This window comes from Azolla caroliniana, unplaced genomic scaffold (assembly GCF_043228905.1).
Source record: "Azolla caroliniana isolate FFs.n. ecotype wild unplaced genomic scaffold, voAzoCaro1.0.p SCAF_9, whole genome shotgun sequence".
Classification (NCBI taxonomy): domain Eukaryota; kingdom Viridiplantae; phylum Streptophyta; class Polypodiopsida; order Salviniales; family Salviniaceae; genus Azolla; species Azolla caroliniana.
The window spans coordinates 18763073-18768844 of record NW_028230444.1 but is presented as its reverse complement, the minus strand read 5'-3'; positions in this window follow the sequence as shown (position 1 = coordinate 18768844).

Genomic DNA, 5772 nt, shown 5'->3' with positions numbered 1-5772 from the left:
ATCGATAACCGACGGCATCCGGCGCCGGTGAGACGACGACATCCGACGAACCGGCGTCCGGTGACTAGATAAATAAATATATAAACATATATATATATACAAGGAAGGCAAGTAAGGATTCAAACCTTGCACCTCCGAGTTAGGAGTCAATTGGCTTACCATTAAGCCATGCCATTTAGTTGAATTTATATTTCTATCATTGTACTTTTACATGTAAATTCTCATACATGAGAGCTAAAATGAGTGACATGGTTATCATGCACCACATGTAATACATGAGCGCCAAATGGCAAACGTGCATTTTATGCATGTCTTGTACCCTCACATGCGTCATATGCATGAGAGCATCTATAAAAGAAGGAAGGGGGAGGAGAAAAAACACGTTTTTTTTGGTTATGAAATTAAGAAGAAGAAATTTGTTATCAAATTGATCGTGTAACTTGTTTCTTAAATCCAAAGATAAAAGTTCAATCAATCGCTCTCAATCGTTTAATCTCAACTTCTCTCTTTCCCAATCTATCTTATGTACTTTCTCGCTAAAGCTTGCGCCAAAGCTTGTACTGACTTTGAATTCTTCCGGTCCAGAACCCCGGCGGTTCCGCCTCACGATCCGTGCGTAGTGACGGATCTTCATGACACTCTGGAATCTCTAACTGATTCCGGTGCCTAGAGCTCACATTCTGGAGCTGATGGAGTTGATGAAATAGAAGGTGGATGTGGGCATCCTCGAACCATCAAGTGCCCCATATTCGAACCAGTGGTTTACCGTGCCAAAGAACAACACACTACGCTTCATACAAGACCTGCAACCAGTCAACAAGATGACCATTCGAAACGCAGGTATCAGACCGACCATTGATGAGTTGACGGAGGCCTTCGCAGGGAAGTCGATCGACTCGGTCGGGGATCTGTACTCAGGGTACGATCAGTTCCAACTAGTCGTAGAGAGCAAGGATGTCATGACGATGCAGACTCCTCTCGGCCTAGTTCGGATGTGTACCCTACCACAAGGGGGAACGAACTCGGTGGCGTACATCATGAATGCGATGAACAAGGTGTTGAGAGACTGCATTCCCGAAATCATCATGCCGTTTCTGGCCGACATCCCGACCAAAGGATGTCCGATGGAGGACAAGGACAAGTTGGTCGGGCCCGACGGTTGCCGGAGGTTCATGATGGATCACATCCGTGACTGCGAGAAGGTGCAATAAAGGCTCGAGAGAGCGCGACTCACCTTCTCCGGAGAAAAATCAGCCTTCGGACAGTCGGAGATCCTGGTAATCTGACACCTGTGCGGGCCTTACGGCCGGAAGCCGTCCCCGGAAAAGGTAGAAGCCATCTCCGTGATGAAGGATGATTGCGGGTCGGTTACGGAGGTCCGAAGGATCCTGGGGGCATGTGTGTTCTATCACATTTGGATTCTGCACTACGCGCATGTCGTGGAACCGCTTTACAGATTATTAAAGAAAGGGTGCCGGTTCCAATGGAGGACGGAGCACACGGAGTCGGTCTGGAGACTGAAGGAGGTGCCCGCCGTGACACCGGCTCTCTGGAAAGCGGTTTACGTTAAGGAAGTTCCCATTTATGTGACGGTGGACACGAGCCCGGCCGGGATCGGGTGGGTGATCAATCAGGAAGACAAGGATGGCGTACGGTTCTCGTTTCGGTTCGGGGCAAAGGTATTGAGCGAGCAGCAGTGAGGATATGCCCAAATTAAGCGCGAGCTATGGGGTATCGTTTCGACAGTCAAGGCCGACAAGGACTATCTGATCGGGACGGAAGTGATCATTGAGACAGACTGCCTACCGATTTTGGGTATGGTTTCTGGATGCGCGACTCCAGACCTGGCGATCCTCAGGTGGATCGCATACATCAAGTCCCTGAACCCGGAGATACAGCACATCTCCGGGAAGGATAATGCCATGGCCGATATGCTTTCAAGGGCACGGTTCAGCGACGAGGACAGCATGGTTTGGGATAACGAAGAAGTCGGCGAGGACTTCTTCGGGTCAACTAACGTGGAAACTAGGGCAGGGAACACTCCGGCGCTTAACGAGTTCGACGAGAGCGAATACGACGGGGAGTGGCTCCAAATAGGAAGGTTCCTACGGACAATGACGCCGGACATGGCGTGGACTAGAGAAGAGGCCAATCGGGTGCGGAAGAAGGCGTACCGGTTCTTCCTACGAGGAGGATGCATATGGAGGCATCCAAAGAAGCATAGCGGCACCCCACTCCGCGTCGTGACGAGGGAAGACGAGCAAAAAGCGTTGCTTATGGCGTATCACGACAGTCCTTGGGCAGGACACCGCGGGACGTGGGCTACGTTCGAGAAGCTCAAGGGTAAGTATTGGTGGCTGGGGTTATACCGGGACGTGCATCATTTTGTGACGACTTGTGAGAGTTGTGAGATGCACTAAAACCTAAACCCTCTCTCTCTCTCTCTCTCTCCCCCTCTCGCTAGGCGTTGCGTTGCTCTAACGGCTCTCTCTGCCGTTGCGTTGCTGTCGCTGTCGTCGTCGTTGTCTGCAACCATTGTCTGCAGCCACTGCAACCGTCGCCGTCTGCTCTCTCTCTCTCTCTCTCGCTCGCTTCCTCGTCTCTCTCTGTGGCCGGCTAGTGTCGTCGCCGTCGCCGTCTGCCACCGTCTGCAGCCGTCTTCTACAGTCTGCAGTCGTCTACTGTCTTCTGCCGTCTGTTGCCGCCGTCGGCCGTCTGCTGCCGTCGTCTACCGTCGTTTGACGACTGCCACCGTCACCGTCGCCGTCACGGGGTGTTTTCTTCTCCGTTTTCTCTTGATGTGGTGAAGTGCCTTTTTCTTGACGAGTTCGTGGGGGGGGTTCTTTTGGTGTGCTCGTCGCGTGCTACAAAATGCCGATGTGATTGCGACACACACACAAACTCGGCTAAGTCTCGAACCCATTTATTTTACCTTTTTTTTCTTATTGACACCACAATGACGTCTAGACGGACTAAGGAACTTAAGGATATACAAGACGAGGCTATAAGTAAGGAGGATTTTTTAGATATGTTTAATCGTTTAACAAAAATAGAGATGGATATGAAAAAATGGGTGAAAGACACCGAAACCCACAAGAAAAAAGATAGAGAGGAAAAAGACGCCCTCAAGGCCGAAATAGAACAACTTAAAGTAGAAAACATCGACCTTAAAAAACAACTTAAGGACATCGAGGTATCTCGAGAAGACGGTGAAATATCCTCTATAGAGGATATAAAGGACGAAATTAAAAAAGTTAAAGAGGAAGTTAATAATAACATAGAGTTAGCTAAAACGGGTTGGGTAGATGTGGTTAAAAGAAACATTAAAAAAGAAATAAAAGATGAAAATATTGTTAATACCACCCTTGAAGAAGAGAAAATGCGTCAGGCCCCACGCTTAAATGTACGTGTCACTGGGCTCAAGGAAGGTGCATCCCCAAATGAGGACGCAGAGACACTTGGGAAAATGTTAGGGTACACAGAGGACCTACCTATCACCAAAGCATGGAGGGCCGGGCGTGACACAACTAGGAAGAGAGCCTTAGTCCTTCAATTTAAAGACTTAGACTCTAGAATCACTTTTTTGAAGAAGAGACCAATCCTTCGAGGAATGGATGGGGACCCCATCTATCTCGATGAAGACCTCACTAAGATGCAAATTGAGCATCGCAAGAGTTGTATGCCACGAGTTATGCAAGCTCGTAAAGAAGGCCATCGCGCCTTTTACCGAGACGGGCGAGTGATCATAAATGATCGCACTACTAACTGACGGCGTGTGGCCCATGTGACAGAAAATGCACTTAGGATGACCCTATGGAATTGTAATGGCGCACTCTGGGCACACCCCGGCCGCCTAGAGGAGATACTAAAGGTATCTGATATACTTTTCTTGGTAGAAACACATCAGAGCCCAAATAGAGGACTCCCACGGGTCGAAGGATTCCGTTGGGAGTCCGCTTTTAGACAAACCTCACGTCGACACACTACTAGGGGATCTGGAGGTGTCGCGATACTATTTCGTAGAGAGCTACATAATAGGATAGAAATAATGAAGATAGACCCAGAAGCTCGTTTTATGTGGGTGAAAGTCTCCACAAGCAAAGACCATGCAGTATTTTTCGCCATTTGTTACTTTCCCCCAAAAGGATCCCGTTATAATATTAGTGGCTTGACGAGATTAGTCGATGAAGGAATGCCACATGGGCCTTCTCCATACGAACCCCTATCGGATGACATAATCCGATATTCTTCCCAAGGAGAAGTATTTCTTGTAGGAGACTTCAATGCGAGAACCCAATCCCGACAATGCACAGTATTTCAGATGAATAGAAACCTAGAAATGGTAAATGTTGATCCTTTAGACATAGGCACCACACGTAGATCAAAGGATCAAGGTGCGAACGCCACGAGCTTTGGCCATCATCTGCTCGAACTTGGCAGTCGGCACCAGATGGTCATATATAATGGTTTAGCTAAGTGGTCGGGCTCGGAAGAGCTCACATGTTTCCCACATGGAGGAGGGGAAAGCACAGTTGACTATCTAATAGGGCGCCCGGAAGCTACCCACATGATTAACTCCTTCCGAGTGGCCCCATGCCCTATTGGCGCAGACCATAGTTTCTTATACTTCGAGCTAAAATGTGATATCTCTAAGGTCACCAAGTCTAGTCAACCATGCCATCACACCACAATACATTTCACACATGAGCTCTCTGACATATACTCTCAACATGTTCAGGCCCATCTCCCCTCCATTGATCCCTCCCTACCGTTAGAAAGCCTTAGTACAAAACTCACACACATCCTTCACTCCGCAGCAGCTAGCAGTTTCCCATATACAAAACACTCAAATCAAGGTAGATCAGGATCAATGCCACAAAATAAATGGTATGACGAGGATTGTAGGGACCTACATAGACAACTTACTGTATCGCAACTCAATGGTAGTATTACCTCCATACAAGCTCGCAAAGAAATGCGTAAGATGACACGTCGTAAGAGACGAGCGTGGGAGGCATCCCAATACTGGGAACTCTACCATATGCTCATGAGTAGCGATTGCGCCACGGCATGGAAGAGACTACGAGAGCCAAGACCACAAACACCCATCGAAGATCCCGAAACTTGGCACACATATACAAAGAGACTTTACCAAATCCCAAACCAACCACCTTTTCCAATGCCTTCCACACCCCGGCCTACCACGGGGACACTTTTCACGACCTCTAGGGTCATGAAGGTCATAAAGAAATTACAACATAGGAAGTCCATGGACCACACAGGATTGCGAGCAGAACACATTATATATGCGAGAGAGTGCCTAGCTCCCTTGCTAACTCTAATCTTCAATCGTGCCCTTGCGGAGGGTTTTCCACCACAGTGGACTATGAATACAGTGGCCCCCATACATAAAGGGGGGGACCCCATGGACCCAAATACATATAGAACCATTATGATAGGCCATACCCTTGCTAAGTTATATGGTGCAGTAATGGAAGCAGAGCTTAGCGACTACATGGAGACCCTAAACCTTCGTGCACCTGAACAAGCTGGCTTTAGACGAGCCTTCTCCACTATTGATCACATCTTCACACTTAGATACCTAATTGACCAAACTAAGGCTCGCAAGAAGAGATTATATTGTTGTTTTGTGGACTTCCACAAAGCCTTTGACACAGTCCCTAGAGATCGGTTGTTTGATAGACTTAAAAGCTTGAGGATACCAGATGATATGGTATGGGCCATCTACGCACTATATGAACAAGTGTCCGG